Genomic DNA, 20,598 nt, shown 5'->3' with positions numbered 1-20,598 from the left:
AGTCAGTCCGAGTAGCCAAACTTCCCATGCGAGGGTCTGGGGAAAGGCTTGCTCAGGAAAGTGCTTGCCCCACAAGCAGCAGGACCTGTGTTTAGTTCTCAAAAGCAACAGGGGGAAGAAACCAGGCATTTGGTGTATGCTTGTAATAAAGGCAGGTAGGCCCCTGGGGTTTGCCGGCCAGGCAGCCCAGCTTACTTGGCAAATTCTAGGGAAATAATAGACCCTGTCTAAAAAAGAAAAACAAAGAAAAGAAAAACTGAATGGCACCTGTGGAACACTTATCTTCTGTCACTTGTATACAATACACACAACACACACACACATACACACACACACTTCTACAGGAAATTTCATGAGAATCATGTGTCATGTAGAGGATTCTACTGTATCCAAAACACTGTCTCCAATTCTCAAAGACACGTTTTGAGAGTAATTCAGAAAAACAAGATACATGGGAAAGGCAGCTGTCAATCAGTGGAAAGAATTCTGGCTTGAAGGAGGTGAATTTCATTGTGGTCCAGTGTTGCATGCCATCTAAAAGCAAGCATTTACTCTATTTGGGTTTCAACTTTTCATAGAACATCTATAAAAGAGTGGATCTAATAAATAATTTATAAAGCTTTTTTTAAGCCTTAAAATTCCAGCATTTTTGGCAGGACATTTTGAGGTACTAACTAAGGGCTGTCCCCCGGTTGTTGTCTTCCCCATGGAGCCACTGGCTTTCATTACTTAGACAAGGGTAGATGCAGTAAACAATGAAGTCATCTGAATTATTATTGTTGTTTTTAAACTTGTATTAGCCACAATAATCTTGAAACCCAAATGCATCAGATTGTAAGTGTGAGTTGTTTGGTAGAAGGGTCCCAAAGCATCTTGTAGAAGATGAGAAGTAAAATTTAAAGTATGTCCATGTAAATAATGTGGAATTATTTAAGAGCTAGCTCTTTACCAAGAGGAGGAAGCTGACTCTGGAGAGCAGAATCGGGGGTGGGGGTGGGGGTGGGGGTGACTGGTCCTGAGGTAGGAATGAACCCTCAGGAAGGAGTCCGCAGTTAAAGGAGGACCCAGAACGAACAATAAAAGCCTCAAATATTCTACAGTTATTTCAGACCACAGAAAACCAATGGGTGGCACCTCCAGCCTGCTGTCAGCCTCGGAGAGTAGCCACCTAAGCCAGAGAGTTACTCACAATGGTAAAGCCAGGGGGACCCAGCAAAATGCCTCAGGGCAGCCTCCCAGAATCCCACGCTCCTTAGCAAGATGGAAAGCAGGAAATGTGTTCTTCAACGGGGCAGAGACATGGCTAAGAAAGGGTTCTGAGAATAGAGCTCCTTCAGAGACAAGGAGAAAAGGAGGAAAGGGCTCGTTCTGGAGTGCAGAGACTAAAGGGAAACACGCGTTTTCATCTGCACGCTGAGAACCGGGATGTTGGTGGTCAAGAACACACAAGGACTGGGCATGTGGAGCTGCGTGGTACTGGACCAGTTGTCCCTTCTTCTTCTGTGACTAATCCCTAGGTATAGGACTACAAATCTAAGTGTAATGGACTGAGTTTTGTCCTTTGAAACTGTGCCCCCCCCCATGTGATGGTATTTGATGAGGCCTATCAGAGGTAATGTGGATGACATGTGATCATGTGACTGAAGCTCTCTGGGTAGTATTAGTGCACTGGTGAGACATACCAGAAAGACTGGGCTCTGTGTCTCTGCCATCTCAAGACTTGGGGTAGCCTGCCATGGCGTTTGGGATATTAGAAGCCAGGAGTAGTGCCTGCATCAGAGGCAGACTGCGCTGTTGATCCAAGGCTGGACTTCCATCTTTTCCAGACCTGGGAGAAAATAAGTTTCTGTGTTTAACCTCCTAGTCTACGGTAGAATTTTATAATGGCAACCCTAGCACACTCAGATCCCAAGTTAGGACAATTTTGAAAACAAAGGGGGATATTACAATTGATTCAAGTGATATATTTCAAGTATTCATTAAATATCTTCAATATCAGCACTTGGAAGGTGGAGGCAGGAAAATCAGGAATTCAAGACTGACCTCGGCTATTTTCTACCTTCTAGACTGACTTTTTATTTGAGTTTATGAATGGATTCAAACAATTCAGTAGAAATAAAATGTCTATGAATTGTACCTGGGTTTAAGGCCAACCTGAACAACAGAGAGAGAGAGAGAGAGAGAAACCTTCAACAAATTGGCACATGATTTAAATCGATTGACTTAAGTATTTTTGGCAGAAACTCTTTGCATAGTCACTTTATCTATAAAATAAAATTCATAGTTCCATAGATTAAAGAAAAATATTAAAATTACTTATATTATCTTAAATATAAGTAAAAATAACACACAACATCTCTACTACTGGTTCACTAAAAATGTTCTGTAATATCATATGTGATACATTATTTTCATAGGTTCTTACTTTTCCTAATGCTATCTTTTTAATTTTTCAAATATTCCTCAAATGAATATTTCTAATAATGTTTGAGATGGACACATGTCTGCTCTTCCCTGTAATGTATAACATTATAATTGAGAAAATACACTGGTGAGTGGGTCATGAACGGAGTCAATGTGGAGAAAATGTTACAAGTAAATGAGACTGTCAGCTCTAGCCTTGGGAAATGTGTTCACATACAAGACCAAATACTCTGTAGATAATGTCTCTTTGCCTCAGTTTTGAGATTCTCTTTGCCACACAACATTTTATAAGGCAAAAACTCATAAAAAGAAATTCTCTGCTCATAATTCTAATGTGTTGCCAAATAGTTGCTCCAAAGTCACAGGGCTTTCATTCCATTCCAGTACATGATATAATCCAATTACCAAAACCAGAGCTTGATCAAAAGATTGTTCCTACAAGTCATTTACAGAATTTCAAAATTGAATCTTGCACACTGTTTGAGCTCTTCATCACTTAATTTTCTCATCTTCCTGACTTTGTAGGAATCAGTTTGCCTTTGTAGTTATTGCAAAACCTGAAGTCTTCTGGCTTCCAACACACAAGTATCTCGATAAAAGATTTCCAACTAATCATTTTTTAATTGAAGAATCATTCAGTGCCAACATGGAACTAGTGGGCGTTTATAATATAATTCTTCTGAATGCTGAAACATTCCTAAAACCAAATTAAATAAGAACAAGAGAAGCACACACCACCTTGCAAAATATAGACTGTGTTTTGGCTTGGTTATTTTGTTTTGTTCTGTATTTAACGTAACTTTAATAAATAGATTTTTATAGTCAGTTGTGTTAATCAAATGTTTTTAAATTCTGATGCTGGCAGCAGCTGTTGTTTCCTATGGGAAGCTGTTACAGTTTGCTTAATGCGGTTATAATTTCTTTGTTTATGCCACCCAATTGCAAGAAGAATTTTCTCTGTATTTGATTGAATACAATTATAATTTTACCTATAATGTGTTCTGCTTTGCTAAATGTGTCCATATTAGCATCACAAAAACTAGTAATGCTAAGTTCAATGTTGAACTTTTTAACAGAGAATAGAGTCATGTCTACTCAATGACCTTTTAGAAACATACTTTATATAGATTTGATAAACAACTAAAGAGAAAAAACATTGTTTTCTAGTTGTAACTTATTAAACTTTTACAAAACAGCATTCTTTAAGTCTTTACAAATGTTTCCTGCTATGGTCTAATATTTGTGTCTTCCTGAAATATATGTATGATTTTTAGTTTCAACTGCCAACTTGACACAATCTAGAATTGCTGGGAATAAAGTTTCAGCGAGGGATTGTTGACATTAGATTGGTCTTTGGGCATGTTTTGGGAGTAAAGGTTAAGTAAGTTAATTGATATGGAAGACTGAATCCATTGTGGGTGGCACCATTCCCTGGGCAGGGAGTCATGACCAATTCAAGAGTGGAGAAATTGAGCTGAGCACAAGCAGATGAGTGACTGTGTATGCATTCATTTTTATCTACTTTTTACTGTGGATGTGAGATGCATACCTGAATTTCATGCCTTGATTTATCCACAATGGTAAACTGTTATCTGGAATTGTAAGCTAATATAAACCCTTCTCTCTGCTAAATTGCTTTCCGTTGGGACCTTATATCACAACATCGGAAATGGAACTAATACATGTTAAAAACCAAGCCATTGAATAGCACTACTCAGTTGGACCTTTGAGAGATGAGCAGATCACAAGGGCAGACCCTTCATGATGACGTTAGTGTACTTACAAAAGAAACCTCAGCAACTGCCTTGTCCTCTGACCATGTGAGGTCACCTCAAGAAAGAACTGTCTATGTAACAGGAAAGAGACTTTCACCAGACATGGACTCTGCAGATGCCTTGAGCCTGGATCTCCCACCTCTAGAACTAGAGAAATAAGTGTGTGTGTGCTGTGTACAAGCTGCTCAGTCTATGGCTTTGTGTTATACAGCATCCTTCACAGACCCTGAGATCTTCCTCTGCTGTGGAAGTCAACACATTGCAGCTGCCAGGTCACTTTCTAGTTGCCTTTTTATTGTGACAAAATACCATGACCAAAAGCAACTTAGGGAGGAAAGGAGTTGTTTCAGCATCTAGGTTACAGCTCATCACTGAGAGAAGTCAAGCAGGACCTCCCGTGGAGCCGTGAAGCGAAACCATGGGACGCTGCTTGCTGGCTTGCTCTCTGCTTACACTTAGCTGTCTTTCACATACAGCTCAGGACCACCAGTTCAGGGAACTCTTCTACCCAGTTCTAAATGGTTTATATGAGATAGTGATGGCTAGAGTTAATTGTTAACTTGAAGAACTTTAGAATCACGTAGGAGAAAAGCTAGGCACACCTGCAGGGGAATGATCTTGATTTTGTCCATCGAAGTGGGAAGACATGTCTTAGTTATAGGCGACTTCCTGGACAAGGGATCTTGGAATAAAATGGAAAAATAATGCTAAACATTAGTGAGCATGCTTCCATTTCTCCATTCTGACTGCAGACATACTGTGACCAACTGCTTTAAGCTCTTGTACTTTGACCTGTGAGAACAAACCTTTCTCTGTTGAGTTTGCTTTTGCCGGGGTGTTTAATTGCAGTAACAGGAAAGGAAGCTAAGACAGGTTCTCTCTCTTCAGATCCTTGTTGTGGTTCCTGTTTCTCAGTTGCAGCATGACTGGCGTAATACTGACTGTGAGAGAGGTAGGCTGGAAAGCAGACCTCGAAAGACTTCAACATCTGGCTGTGGTTTTGAACTTGATTGAAATATTGAACTCCTTACAAATGTGAAACAAGATTCCAAGAATCCAGTGCAGGTAGTACCCATGAATCAACTTCATCAGTCTGTGGTGAGTATAACAACGTTACTTCCTATTAAAGTTATCATTCAGGGGTAAAATGGATTGCTAAATCATTATCAGTCTTAATAACTATAAAGTCTTTGGTATAGGAAAGATTATTCTGGGTACAGATAAGTATTTATAAAAAGAATTAATAATCTCAAGTCTTTGAGCCATCAGAGGAAGATTAAAAACTTTTTCACTAAAATCCCTGCCCCCTCTCAAAACAGTCTTAAATTTTATAGCAATATGGTAAATGCTGCTGGAAGATTAAACTCTAAGTTTATTATATAGATAACATAGTTATAACATCAGTTAAATTTGTAGCTTTTCCAAATATATTATGTATGGAATGCTTCTACCAAGACAAATATCCTAGGAACAATCCAAGGTTAAGAAGTCAAGAATTTTAAAAGCAGAAATAAGGTGTATATAACTAAAAACTGGAGCATGCAGTATAGTCAAACTATTTTGACTCAAGGAGTCTTCAGAAAAAGTTAATTTGTCACAGTTTCCCAAGGTGTGATACAGATGTGTAGTTGTGTCTGCTGGCTAGTTGTTATGACAACTTGATACACAGGAGGGTCATCTGGGGAGAAGGGATCTTAATTGAGAAAATGTCACCAAGGATTAACCAATAGGCAAGTGGTAAGGCATTTTCTTGATTGTTATGACAGTGCCCAGGCCATTATGGGCAGTTCAGCCCTGGGCAGGTGGTTCTGGGCAGTAGAGGGAAGCAAAGTGAGCAAGGCAGGAGGAAGGAAGTAGCACTCCTCCTTGGCCTCTGCTCCAGGTAACGCCTCCAGGTTCCTGCCTGGAGTTCCTATCCTGTCTTCCCTGCATGCTGGAACTCATGCTGGAAGATGAAATCAACCCTTTCCTTTCTTCTCTATGTTGTTTTTGGTTGTGGTGTTTTATCACCGCAATAGAACCCTAACTAAGACACCATCTAAAACATTTCTTCATGTATATTACGAGGCAGATTCCAGATCTAGTGACCAAACTAGAGCAAAGATCACACGCACTCTCTTTTGTTTTTGAGCCTGCCTCATGAACATGGAGCTTCACTTTAATCAGGAAGCACCATCCATTGAAGAAGGGAAAGGCCATTTTGCCACAGGATATACCATAAATTACCTTCTAGGAAAACTCCACTTATTCACTAGATTGATAGTAAAAGAAAAAAATTACACTTCTCATTTATTAGTACACACCAACCCTGAAATAAAATGCTATTTGTTTGCTAGTTTGTTTGTTTTGGTCACAGTCTCAGTCCACGCAGTTCAAGCTGACCTCAAACAGAATCCTCCTGTCTCAGCCTCCTAACTACTAAATAATTGTAATTTCTTAAAATAAAAAAAAAAAGAACAAGTCCTGTTCTTGTTTGACTGCCTAAATACAATATCAAAGTGAAAAGCTTGCCTGTGTTTTCAAAAGAAATTGGCTTCAAAATTTTGTTTGAACTTGGTACAAAACTGTGGCTCAGTCTGGAGCTCTCACAAGAGTGAACACAGGCTGCCTAGTCTGCTCCCGCTGAGCTAGTTCATGCTTTGGAATACCAGTGGCTTTTATGTACACTCGTCTTCAAAGGAACAACAAAGAGTTACTATTTATCAACACTATGAAACTCTGCTCCAGCATTTTCTATAATTTGCCAAAATTCAGAATGCCACAGCTAGGTCATTTTGTAAAGCGAGATGACTGATGCCTAGTTAGCTTATTACACGCATGAGGAGTTTGCTTGTCTCTGCTTAGCTTAAAACTGGAAGGGAATGCAACTCTTGAGAAAACCCAACCTCAGTCTTCCCTCTCACTATATCATAATGAATGTAACTCAGCATAAAGAGAGAAGCATTGGAATGATCGACCATGGTGTGTCCATTGGGGCCATAGAGAATTAATATCAGCAAAGTGAAGTGCAGGATTCATGTCAGAGCTTTGGGCTTGAGTACAGCTTCCTCATTATAAAAGGCAGCATAGAAAACAAAGAGGCCATCCCACAATACACAGAAAAGCAACTATGTAAACATGTTGGAGTTATTTCTTACTGGAGGATTCTTCCTCAGACATTGGAAAACCTTGAGATTGAAAGGGATTTTAAATCTTGCTGAATTTCCCTGTAAGCACCATCGCCCTTCGGGGAGGAGCACAGGAAGTGCATTTCTCTGGTGCTCCCTTGAAGACCTAGATCTATCTGATTGAATCAGAGGCTCTTGAAGGAGGGAGGCATAGCATCATTTTTAACCATGGGATAAAGGAGTGTCAGTCAAGAGTCTGGGTGGTGGATTTCTTTTCCTACGACATGGTATTAAAATATACAGAAAATATTTATTCTATTTTTACAGGTGGAGGGAGCTTTTGTTTTGTTTTGTTTTTAGCAGTTGAAAAATGGCATGACTAATGTGACATCATTTGTTCCCCCACAAAGCCAGCTCTTCTATAAACCGAGAAAGTTGCCGCTGTTAGAGAAACCAGGATCTTAACGAGTGCTAAGTTTATTTTTACTTTTGGAAAGTATCTACAGTGCTTTAAGCATTGTAAAAGTATCTTCAGTTAAGAGGGTTAGGAGAAGGTATATAGGCTTGGTAATCTCCGAGGACCCCCAACTGTGGCAATGACTGGGGCCTCTGTAAATCTAACCTGTGTGCAAAAGGAAGATTGTTGATCACTTTTTGAGCATTTTTGTTCACTGAAAAGAGCTCAAAACAAGCCCACAGACCCCAAAGCCAATGATACACCACAGGACACCATTTGCCCATAGGTCACAACTCAGACACAGTCCCTTCTGGTCAATCTTTGTCTTTAACTCTTCATGTTCAGGAATGAATAATTCTGGGGCTGTGAGATGGCTCAGTCAGTACAGAGCTTGTCACACAAGGATAAGGATTTGAGTTTATCTCCAGAACCAGATGAGGGGGAATGTACGGTGGCACACACATGTAATCCCAGCTCTGGGGCAGCAGAAAAACAAGATGAATACTTGTGGCTCACTGGCCAGCCCAGCTTCACTTGTGCTCCCAGCAGAAGGCTGCATGAAAAATGAAATCTCCTCCTAGCCCTGAGTAGCTCTAAGGTTGTGGAGGGGAGTGAAGGTCTTGTGAAAATTGAACGGTCAGTGAAAATGTAGGACAGAAAAGGGAATGAATGATTGAACACAGGTCAGGCCTTTCTTTGGGAGAAAATACCTGCATAGTCGGGGTTCCCATAAAAAGTAGAGCTTGCAGTCAGCTTACAATCTGGCACAGTTATGGGGCAGAAAGGGTCAGGGGTGGAGAAGTTTCCTGCTTGGTTTGAAGTTAGCCATTGCTTGGGTAACCAGTGAGTGGTCAGTCAGAGAACATTGGGTAAGCCATGAACATCTTTCCTGGAAGCCATCATGCAGGGTCCACAGGGCAGAAAAGGCTAGAATTGAAGTAAGCTACTTTACCTCTGGAATCCAAATTACTGTCATTACAAGAATTGTCACAGTTCAGCCCAAATGGAGGGGTTTTACAAAGTGTCATGGCCCTGGCTAACAAAAAGCAAGGCTTGGGAATTCACACCAGCCTTCCGTTAGGCATGCTTCCTTACCTCTGTGCCTATAACCAAGGAATATGGTGCCAGGGTCACTTCACTTCCTGGGGTCTGAGAGGGGCCAGAATGTCGGGGGTCAAGGCAGCCGTGGAAATGCTTTCTCATGCCTATCAGATTGCCCAGAGAGCCAGCTAAGTGGACCAGATCCACTCTCTGGCCACCAGACCAGCACACCAGAGTTTGCCAAAGGCTGCAGTGAGGGCCTTGATGTCCAGGCCAAGGGACCTCATCCCTTCTGGAACACTAAGAGGTCATGGGATATCACTGAGAAAGTCAGAGAACCCAGCCCATTTGCTGCTTGAGTGTGGCATCCGAATAACAGTATCGAATAGGAGCGGGAGAGCATCTCGACCACTAAGAGATGGAGAAGAGTCCTGGGAATTTGCAGAGTTTGCAGCTCACTAACTTCATTCTTTTATTTATTTGTTTGTCTGTTTTTGCAGTACTAGGGTGAAACCCAGAGCATCACCAGAGCTAAACAACCACTCTTCTTCTGTGTTTCCTGCAGGCCAAGTTTCTCGTCTTGACTTGTGTAGCCACTGCAGAAAAGGTCCTGAGAACCACATGAACTGTGCACATACCATGAATAAGGGCACAGCTAGAGATTTCAGACTCTAATGTGGTAAAACCAGCCATGGCCCTCAAGAGAGTCATAGCAGAGTTCAAGGTCAGTAATATACATATAGATGTACATACATACATATACATATGGCAACAGATATTTGGTAGTATATTTATTTGCACATGTATGTAAATGTATACCTCTACACATACACACACACACACACACACACACACACGTACGTATGTATGTATGTACATACGTATACCTCCACCACTTCAACCTTGTGTGTGAACTTGTACATACTTTTTAGTGTCTCTCAAAGTATAATCTGATTCTTTTCCAAATGTATATAACATATCGGCTCTCAGGACCACAGAGGATATTTCTGACTCAGCTCTTAGCCTCTCTAGTGTGACTTCATACAAAGTAGAATTGTGGTGTGTGTGTGTGTGTGTGTGTGTGTGTGTGTGTGTGTGTGTGTGGCTATTGGTGATCTGGCCTTTGGCAATAAAAAAAATCTTTCTTTTTTTCTTTTTATTCTTTTTTTTTTTTTTGGTCCTTTCTTCAATAGGACTTGAGTTTAGATTTCCACTTCCGTGCACTGAATAGTTGCAGGCCAGCATCATAATCTTCAGTGATAAGATCCTGGCCCTGGAAGAGCACAGCTCCAGACCTCCCAGGATTCACAGGAAGGGGAAGTCATGTGGGTCCTCAAAAAAGAGCTCAAATGTCCAGAGCCTTGATTAATTGCTAATATGAAGGAGCAAAGAGACCAAGGGATTATCTAGGGTCCTTTCCAAGTGCAAAATGTTGGAATTCTTTGAAGGAAACATGACAGTTGTCAAATTAGTAGGGGGAAATAATGTGCTAAAGGAAACAGAATAGGATAAATCTCACAGGGCTTGGTCAGTTGTGGACAGGATCCATGGAAGCTGGAGAGACTTGAGCTTAATTTTGAAGGCTTACTATACTGAAGGAAGAGGGGATAGTTGAGTGAAGGAGAAGTTGCTACAAAAGAAATATATTGTGAGCAAAAAGAGAAATGAAGCAAGGTGTGTGTGTGTGTGTGTGTGTGTGTGTGTGTGTGTGTGTGTGTGTAGGATAATGCCTAGCTCAATACATCTATTCCCCAAAAGCATTGGCTGATGAGAACAGAGCTGCATGCCAAAAAAGACATTAGACTTTATTTCCTGGGAACTTGACTGTGGCGAGCTCTTAGACGAACAAGACTCCCATGGGCCTTGTTGACAAGGGCAACACCTGGATAGTACAGAGTGAAATGCTTCCTTGGTGCTATATCATGTCTCCAAGTGACTGCATTCCTGAGAACATGCCTTGCAGGATGGGAGCCACAAGCAGATCCAGTTGACAGGGCTGGCTTCCTGAGATCCTATCACCCCACAGAATGGGAGTCAGTAGCTATGGGAAGGATGATCCAACAGCTGCTGCTTATCTGCAGCAGGTCAGAAAGGAAGATGGATGTTCTGAGGACAGCCTTCTTGAATGAGTGTGTTTGGGAACTGAGGAATTCCCATAGGGTTTTCCATTATTGCTTGGCAGCCACGATGAAGAGTGTAAAATTACATACCTTAGGTGCAAACAAACCATAAAATGCACAGAATGGCTGGGGGAACTGTGTAGAACAGGTCATGGATAATGGTGAACAGAAGTTCATCTCTTAAAAATAAATAAGGAAATGATGAAACATGGAGGAAGGAAGAAAGTATAAAATTATCTTAGGAAGCATCATCAAAGACATAATTTTGCATCGTTATACAGGATAAGAAGTAAAGATAAGGGCTGGGGAGATTGTTCAGTGGTTAAGAGCACTGGATGCTCTTCCAGAAGATCTGGGTTCAACTCCCAGCATGGTAGCTGACAACCATCTAGTTTCAGAGATCCAACACCTTTTTCTGGTCTCCTCAGGCACCAGGCACACACATGGTACCCAGAAAAACTTTCAGACAAGACAGCTATATGCATAAGATAAATTAAATTTACAGTTTTGAAAAAATAAAGATGAAAAGCAAGAGATAAATATGATTGCAAAACGAGAAGACTAAACTACAAGTCAAGTTGAAGGAGGTGTGACAGCCTCATTGTCAGCTGTGACACTCGCTTGGAGAGCAAGATCTCTCATGAGGCACGAGGGGAAATCTGGAATTTCTTTAGTTCAAACTCTCAAGTCCACATTATGCAGTCCCTTGCAATATCTTGAACTTAACCGTGGCCATGGTGGGAGGATATCTGTTGATCTGTTTGCCATTCAGTTTGTCCAAAAGCCTTAATGATCACAAAGAAACGACGAGATTTGGTGTCCTTGAATCATTGGGAGAATCTGGTGCATCTAGAAGATAAAATTATTTTTTAAAAATCTAAAAGATTAAAAGAAATCTAGAAGGTAGGTTAGCCTCCATCTCTATAAGTGTTTTTTATACACACATACAAATTAAACTCACAGGTAGCTCACATTATAAGAAATATTTGTCTCTTCATGACAGCAATCAATCATTTTGTAATATCACACTACTTGTACTTAATTCTTCAGAAATATACCTATTATGAAAATAATGTCAATGTGGCTTTGTTCTATTTTTCTTACTAGGAATTGCTTTTCATAAAAATCAAAGTCATTTGTATATTTAAAGTAATGTGTTCTAATTCACTGTATCACTAAATCACCTACATACCATTGTATCTTAGCTACCATTCTGTATTGTGAGAGACACCACAACCAAATCAACTCTCATAAAAGAAAGCATTTAACTGAGGACTTGCTTACAGTTTTACAGGGTTTGCCCCTTACCTTCATGGTGGGAAGTCTGGCAGCAGGCGGGCATGATGCTGGAGAAGGAGCTGAGAGCCACATCCTGACCCGCAGGTAGGAAGTGGCGTGGGCTCGGCATGGGCATTTGAAACCTCAAGGCCTATTCCCAGTGACACACCTCCTCCAAACATTCCACATCTACTCCAACAAAGCCACACCTCCTAATCCTTCCCAAACAGTTTCACCATCTGGTGACTAAGCACTCAGATACATGCACCTATGGGGGCATTCTCATTCAAATCACCACACCCATATTACTCAAATAATATAGATTACTTCCAACTTTGGAGGGCTTAGTTTCCATTTACTCATCTTTTCAGAAGTGCTAGCTTTACTATGAATCAAAACACCACATAATTAGTATGTTTAATATTCAGTCATCAAACATCAGATTTTTTTAGTGGCTATTATTGAATAACATTAATTCCTACATACTCCAAAGTGAGAAGAATAGAAAGCTTTAAGGTACAAATAACTCCCTAATGTTTCAGTTAGAATTGAAATACATGGTAAAAACAAAGTAAGTATTATAAAATAAAGAGTGAATGCCCATGGGACTTAGTAAACTCTAGTTAGTCTTAAAGTTAGTCTTAAGTATTTTACACCAGACCTGCTGCAGTTCTTTGAGGTGGATTGTGATGCTTTGAATGAAAATGCTTTCCATAGGTTCATAGGGAGTGGCACTGTTAGGAGGTGTGGCCTTGTTGCAGTAGGTGTGACCTTGTTGGAGGAAGTGTGTAGCCGGAAGTTTTCCTGTGTCCCACAACCACTTGGTCCCAAGTAAACACACAGAGGCTTATATTAATTACAAACTGTTTGGCCAATGGCTCAGGTTTGTCATTAATTAGCTCTTACAACCCATGTCTATTAATCTATGTTTGCCACGTGGCTTCATGCATTGCCTGTGTTCATTACATCTGCTCCCCAGCAGTGCTCATCATCTCCTTTGACTGCTTTTTTTCCTCCTTGTCTCTCTGCTTGGATTCTCTTCCCGGCTCTAATCTGCCTTGCCATAGGCCATAGCAGCTTCTTTATTAACCAATGGTAGCAACACATATTGATAGCATACAGAAAGACAAAACTTTAGACTTACCAAGATAAGATAGATAAAAGTATTTTCTCTAAATTTTGCCCAATGCAAATGGGTTAGATAGTGTTACTATAATTCTTACTTAATAACTGTTTTGTTGTATATAATCTTACTATGTTAAAGTTAAAACCTTCCTTTTTAATTAGACAAAAAAGGGGAAATGCTGTGGAATAATTTTCATGTACACTGTAAAGATTTGTCACTTGAATTGGTTTAATAAAATGCTGATTGGCCAGTAGCCAGTGTGGACAAACTAAGAATGCTGGGAAGAGGAAGGGCGGAGTCAGGACCCACCAGCTAGACACAGAAGAAGCAAGATATGGAAGTACCAGTAAGTCACTGGCCATGTGGCAATACATAGATCAATAGAAATGGGCTAATTTAAGGAATAAGAACTAGCTAATAGTAAGCCTGAGCCCTACACAGGTCAAACAGTTTGTAATTAATATTAAGCCTCTGAATGACTATTTTATAAACTGCTGTGGGACCAGGCAGGACAGAGACAAGGCTTCAGCTATAGAAGTGTGTCCCCAGGGTGGGCTTTGAGGTCCTAAATGCCCAAGTCAGGCCCAGTGTGGCACTCTTCCTGCTACCTGCCAATCCAGATGGAGAACTCTCAGCTCCTTCTCCAGCACCATGTCGACTGCACGTCAGCATGCTCCCTGCCATGATTACAGTGGACTGAACCTCTGAACCATAGACCAGCCCCAGTTAAATGCTTTCCTTTGTAAGAGTTGCTGTGGTCATGGTGTCTCTTCACTGCAATAGAAATCCTAACTAAGACATGGCTCCATTATCCCTTCTACAAAAACTACAGAAGCCCCAGTGGTTCAGTCCCAACAAGCTGACAGAGTTCATCAGCAGGCGCTTTGGGACCCACACCCGAACATTCTGCTCTGACTAAATTCTCTTAGCCACTTAACCAGCCATGAACTTCTCCTTTAGAGGATATGATGAACCTCTCATTTATTTATCTCTTTATTTTCTAATTTTTATCAATGAACTACATTTTCCACTTATATCCTTATAGCATTGTTTAGTATATGTACCACAAGATTAAATAAAATGATAAGGAAGGGCTGGAGAGATGGCTCAGAGGTTAAGAGCACTGACTGCCCTTCCAGAGATCCTGAGTTCAATTCCCAGCACCCACATGGTGGCTCACAACTACCTGTAATGAGATTTGGTGCCCTCTTCTGGCAGAATACTGTATACATAATAAATAAATAAATCTTTTTAAAAAATGATAAGAAATATAACCAGGATGGACCCTCAGGCCTAGTCCATCTCCCATCTAGCTGTTTCTCCAAGTGTCTCCATGTTGGGGCAGCTGACCACCGCTCCATGCACCTTCCTTAAACCTCTCACATCCCATAGGCAGAGGTCCATAGGGCTGGCTACCACTGCAGCTCAGTGATCCAGGCAGTAGGAGGCTCTATTGCCCAGCAGCTAGACCAGAACACGCAAACTGCTATTGGCCTTGACCTTGCCTCCTGAGTACATGTAGTCATACCAGGAAAGCTAGTGTGTTGAGTCCTCCTTCCCAGAACCTGCCTTCTACTGGATGCTTGCAGAACTCTGTCACAATGCTTTCCCTTTCCTTGGCTTTTAATTTGGTCCAGTGCCTAGGGAAGAATCAAGAGGTTGTGTTATGCAAAGGGAATTGCCTTTGAGGACATAGCATGTGGCCATTTGATATCAGTACTGGAGAGGTACTTCTCCCAGGGTGCCCTTGAACCTGTCATTCTGCTGTGAGTCTCAGCTTTAGGGAAACTGTGGAGCTATCAGTTGGGAAGCCTTGTTACCTTGTGAGCTGCCAAAGGAAAGTTCACGGTCATTCTTTCTTCCTAGCTGTCTTCTGCCAATAGTCTAGCTTTCCATTCAATGCATATTTCTAGAAGAGAGTGTGGCAAGAATTGCCAATGTGAGAGAAGTTGCTTCCTCTCTAGGCAGACAGAGCTAAGCACAAAACTAGGTGACAAGAAGAGAGAAGAGAGTGAGTGTGGCCACGGAAGTGGGAGGTCCTCAACCTGAGCTCTTTTTGGTCATCAGGAGCAGCTGCCTGTTGCCAAAGGTGCAAAGCGATTTGGGTAGGAAAGGGGTAGATGGGTTTTCAACAAATGACACTGGGACATTTGAAAAACCACCTGCGAAACGATGGGAGTTAATTTAAAATAGATTAGATTCAAACGTGTATTTGTAAATTTATAGCTAAGCAGTTTTAGACAAAGGTGCCAAGAAAGTGTAAAGGAGACTTTAATGACTTAGGATGAGAAAATTATGAATCTACTTGCAAAGGAATAAAATTGGACCTCTGCCTTATACAAGCAATAAAACTGACTAGAATATGAATCAAATGCCTAGATGTTGTAGCAAAACTGTACAAATTCTAGAAAAAAGATACATACAGACATTTGTGACTTTGAATTGGACAATGATTCCTTAGATGTGACCCCCCTAATGTCATAAAAATATAAATTATTCTTTGTCAAAATGAACACTTGTACTGAAAGGACACTGTGAGAAAATAACTCACAGAATGCGGCAGGTTACAAGTGTTAAATCTGATATGCATTCTGGGCTGTGAATAGATGAGGAACCTTTACAAATCAAGGATAAAAAGACACCCCCTTTGAACTTGGCAAATTTTGCATAGCTATTCTTCAAATAGTGGTGTTAAAGTGCTCCGCAGCTCATGACAAGGTGTGTGGCACCATTGGCTGGCAGAAAGCCCCGGGCAGAAGATGCTGCCTCACCCCAGCTAGAAGAGTTATGCTTTTTTAGTTTGTTGTGGTTGTTGTTAGAGAGTGATACATACTGTAGGTAACAGAGTGGAGAAATAATTGGAACATGTGTCTGCTGCTGGCAGGAATGTGAAATTGCATAACTAGCTTTTAAGATAAGTTGGTGATTCCTGAGAGGTTAAGGAACTACCATAAAACTCAGCAGTTCAACTAGAGAATTGAACATACATATTTATACAAAGATCTTTGCATGCATAAGCATTATTTTGTTGTATTCATAATAGACAAAGATTAAAATAGTCAAAGGCCCTTTAACTGATGAATTAATAAACAAAGTGTGTGATGTCAAACAATAGACTATTACTCATTCAAAAAAGGAGTAAAGTGTTTACTACAGCAAGAATTAAATTTGAAACATACTGTCCAAGAGAAACTGGAAAGTGAAGGCTAGATATTATCATTTGGATGCATTTATGTGAATATCTAGGGAGACAGAGACAAAAGGTGAACCGATGTTTGCCTGAATGCCATTTGAGAACATCACCTAACTACAAACAGGTACAAAGGGCCAAGAAAATAATAGAAAATGTTTGAAGTTATGTTAAGATCATCTTATCTGCAGATAAGAGGATACAGGGCCAGAGACAAGTTTAGAACAACTTAGGAGCTGGGAATTGGGTGGAGCTTCAACTGAAGCAGGAATCACCATGTAGTCATCGGACTGATCATAGACATACAGTTTGCTGTTCAGTGAGCAACTCTAATTTTTGTGTACGTCTGAAAATTTCACAAGCCTTTTGAGTAATAATCCAAGACTCTCTTCTTAGTGCTAATAAGAGTACTTAAAATTCAACTTGACAAATTTACTAAGAAAATTATTGGAGTCTTAAAATGGATAAATTTCATGGCATGAAAATTATACCTCAATAACCTTGTTGGAAACAAAATCAGAACCAAACATAAAGGGATGTCTACATGACAGTACTGAAAATCCCAAGGGTACATGGACTGACATGATGGGATGATTTGTGAGTGCAGGGCCAGTAGCCAGTGGTCCCAGGCTGAGAAGCTGATAGAGCCTGAAGAACAGGAATTCTCTGAGCCTGGAAGGGATTAAGTAAGAGAATAATTCAGGCACATAGAGAATTTTTGCTCATGTCTTCATAAAGCTTTCCAAATAGTAGCTGTCTTAGTTAAGGTTCCACCTTGCTATGATAAAATACCATGACCAAAAGCTAGTTGTGTAGGAAAGAGTTTATTTAGTTTACATGTCCTGCATTCACGTCTGTTGAGGGAAGTCAAGGCAGGAACTCAAACTGAGCAGGAACCCGGAGGCAGGAGCTAATGCAGAGGCCATGGAGGGATGCTGCTTATGGCTTGCTCAGCCTGCTTTATTATAGAATCCAAGACCACCAGCCCAGAGGAGGCAACGGCCACAGTGAACTAGGCCCTCCCACATCAATCATTGATCAAGAAAATGCACCACAGGCTTTTTCACAAGCCAGTCTGGTAGGGGTATTTTCTCAATTGAGAATTACTCTTCCCAAATGTGTCAAGTTAACATAGAACTAGGCAGAACAGTAGCTTATGATTCATTCACTAAATGCTTTATGTGGATTACTTTAATTTTTACAAAACACTACGAAGTCGGCATTTTTTTTTGTTTCCCATGAAAATAAAACCTAAGAAAGAGAGTTGGATAATTTACTAAAACTAAACAACGGCAAGCACCACATCTGAGATCCAAAGACAAGGTAGCTCCATCCCAGAACCATGATTTTAAGCTGTTATGATGAAAGGGTTCTTTTTAGTGTGCTGGTACTGAGCAGACAATGCATATTCCAAGATGCAAAGGATTTGAACATGATGGACTTATCAGGGATGTCCTTCATGATGCTACCATCTCAGGGTAACTGGACAGTTTTCTAAATCATTAAAAGATACCTATACAAATGAGTTTATCAGGAAGCATATGCGATCCAACAAGGCATGATACAATCCATGCCATCAAGCAAATGATTATGCCTGAGTGGTCACCTTGGCCTCTTCTGCTTCAATATTTTCTCTGTTGGTAATTTAGTTCACAGTTATTTGTATCTCCAAATCAATACATAGGATGGCTATTCAAAATTAGGATATTTATAAACTTCCCCAAAGAAGTAAAATAATTTATGTCAACACAGAGCTACAATACACCCAACTCTTCAGTGCACTGCACATCCAAAAGAAAAATACTTGGGAACCATTACTGCAATGGACTGTGGAAATGAAAGACTTCAGGGCCAACTCCTACTGCTTGCTAGTATAAGCAAGTCACCTGATTTTTCTCTGATTTTTCTCATCAGAAAGCAAATGTGACCCACTGGAAGATAAAAATGTACTTAGCAGCTTATACATTTGCTTCATTTAAAGAAAGAGAGAGAGAGATTCTAGGATGAGTAAAATACAAAAGTCAAATGCTTCAGTGGCTAGATCAGTAACGAATGCCAGTGCTCTTAAGCACCCACTCAGCCATCTCTCCAGCAATCATAAACAACCATATTTTTTTTTTTTAGAAAATGAAGAAATAGAGTTAAGCTTAAGAATAGAGGATTTGAGCTAAGCTCCCAGATCTATAGGATAGCTGATTTTCTTGGCTGTGTGTCTATCCAGAACCAAGCAGAAACCCTTTTTGCAGGAACTCATCTTCAAATTCACAACTCTCTATTTTTTGCACACGTGTGCCCAAGACTCAATACAAAAGCAAATGTTGTGTGGATATACACTAAAATATCTGCAGATAAGATGATATGCGGCCAGAGGTGACTTTAGAACAACTTAGGAGTTGGGAATTAGGTGGAGATTTAACTGAAGCAGGAATCACCAAGTAGTCATTGGAATTGATCATAGGCATACAGTTTGTTCATTGAGTAACTCTATTTTCTGTATATGGCTGAAAATTTTCAAAAGACTTTTAAGTGATAACCCAAGACTCTCTTCTTCATAGGGCTAACAAGCATACTTCAAGCACTCTGGTTAGAATAACAGTTATGTCTGAGGCTATCATGTTTTACAAATAGAATTAATGCACTATAATTCTGTTCAAAGATAAAGCTACCAAATTCAAAAAGTTCTTCAGTGAACACTGAGAAAGGGCAGAAAGAATCTAGGAGCTGGAGGAAGAGATGGAGTGTCCTGGAACTCTGTCTTCCAGACATGACATGTCCAATGTACTCATGATCTCACAGCAGCTGTGACACCTGCATAAGACCTGGACAACATTGGCTCCACCCCTCCTGGTATCTAGAGACAGGAAATGGTGGCTGGAGGAGGGAGAGACATTTTCTTCAGTGGTGTAGACACTAGTAAATTGTCCATTCCCCTTAAATAATTCCTATGCTTCCACAAGCAACCCTGAATAAACTCATTGGGTGGTGGATGGTAAATTTGATAAAATATAATATGTGCACTTGTGAAAAATGTCACTATGAAACCCATTGTCATATATAATCAATAAATGAGAGAGAGAGAGAGAGAGAGAGAGAGAGAGAGAGAGAGAGAGAGAGAGAGAGAGAGAGAGAGAGAGTCACTCACTTCTAAAGCAAAGTTCCTTCTCAGGTCAGGTTTTCTATTTGGTCCACTAAGAGCCCTTCTCCACTTCTTTTGATGGATGTCAGTCTGGCTCTCTTCAGTCCCCTGGAGTCTGCATTTCTGAGTTGGTTTAAGTGCCCTTTACCAGCTGAAGCTCAGATTTCTCCCACAATCTATGTCCAACCTCACAATGTGTCAAAGACTGCACGCAATAAAGGTCAGGTAGGCAAAGGGACTATAGCCATGGTGTTCTCCAAATGACCAGGCAGCTAGAGGCCTCATCTGGTACCACAGCAGGTCCATGACCTTCTGCACTTGGCATTTAAGCACTTGGCCTCCAAGGATTGGCAAGAACAGGAAGTAACTACTGAGTCTTTGGGACTCTGTAAATACATTTTGAAGATAATTTTCCACTTTCCAATGTAGTAGCGTCTAGAAGCTAGCCAGTGAAACCCCTTTGAAATCTGAAGGCGCTGTGAAGTCCAAGCTATAACCCTTGGCCTTCCGTCTGTGAGCAGAAGGCTACTTCCCTCCAGTCCCATCAATGTTCTCCTTTAAGCTAAGGTCAAATGCCACCTCCATCTTTGTTGAGCATTAGTCTTACAAAATCAGACCAGGCCAAATATACTGCTCTAATAATTGAGACTTCATGAAATTGGAATGACTTAACAGCATTGGAAAAGCTAAATAGTAAGCCTTCCATTAAAGTGTGTTATCCAGCCTGAGAGCATAGCAACGTTAAGTTACTTGCAGCTCAGAGCCTCTTTGGTATTGGTTTTAAGTGAACTTTTTTTAAAAAGAAAGTTAGTTTTAGAGAAACAGGCATTCATTTCTTTTGAGAATAAGTTTAAAGACATCAAAATTATAATATTAAAAGGAAAACTGCATTTTCCTTGAATTCCATGTGGTAAGCTCTGGGTTTCCTTGTCTTCCAAAGTGTG

At 40.5% G+C, this 20,598-nt stretch overlaps 1 long non-coding RNA gene across 1 annotated transcript in view; it reads right to left on the bottom strand.

Moving 5' to 3' along the window:
* Positions 1-11,400: 11,400 nt before the first annotated feature.
* The window catches only part of LOC121829720 (uncharacterized), a 38,652-nt gene continuing 29,454 nt past the window's right edge, over positions 11,401-20,598 (bottom strand). The window contains exon 4 of the long non-coding RNA XR_006072785.1: positions 11,401-11,773. This is a non-coding gene — a long non-coding RNA (uncharacterized LOC121829720). The remainder of the gene's footprint in view (positions 11,774-20,598) is intronic.

Source organism: Peromyscus maniculatus, chromosome 5, assembly GCF_049852395.1.
Source record: "Peromyscus maniculatus bairdii isolate BWxNUB_F1_BW_parent chromosome 5, HU_Pman_BW_mat_3.1, whole genome shotgun sequence".
Classification (NCBI taxonomy): domain Eukaryota; kingdom Metazoa; phylum Chordata; class Mammalia; order Rodentia; family Cricetidae; genus Peromyscus; species Peromyscus maniculatus.
This window is presented reverse-complemented; position numbering and strand designations above follow the sequence as displayed.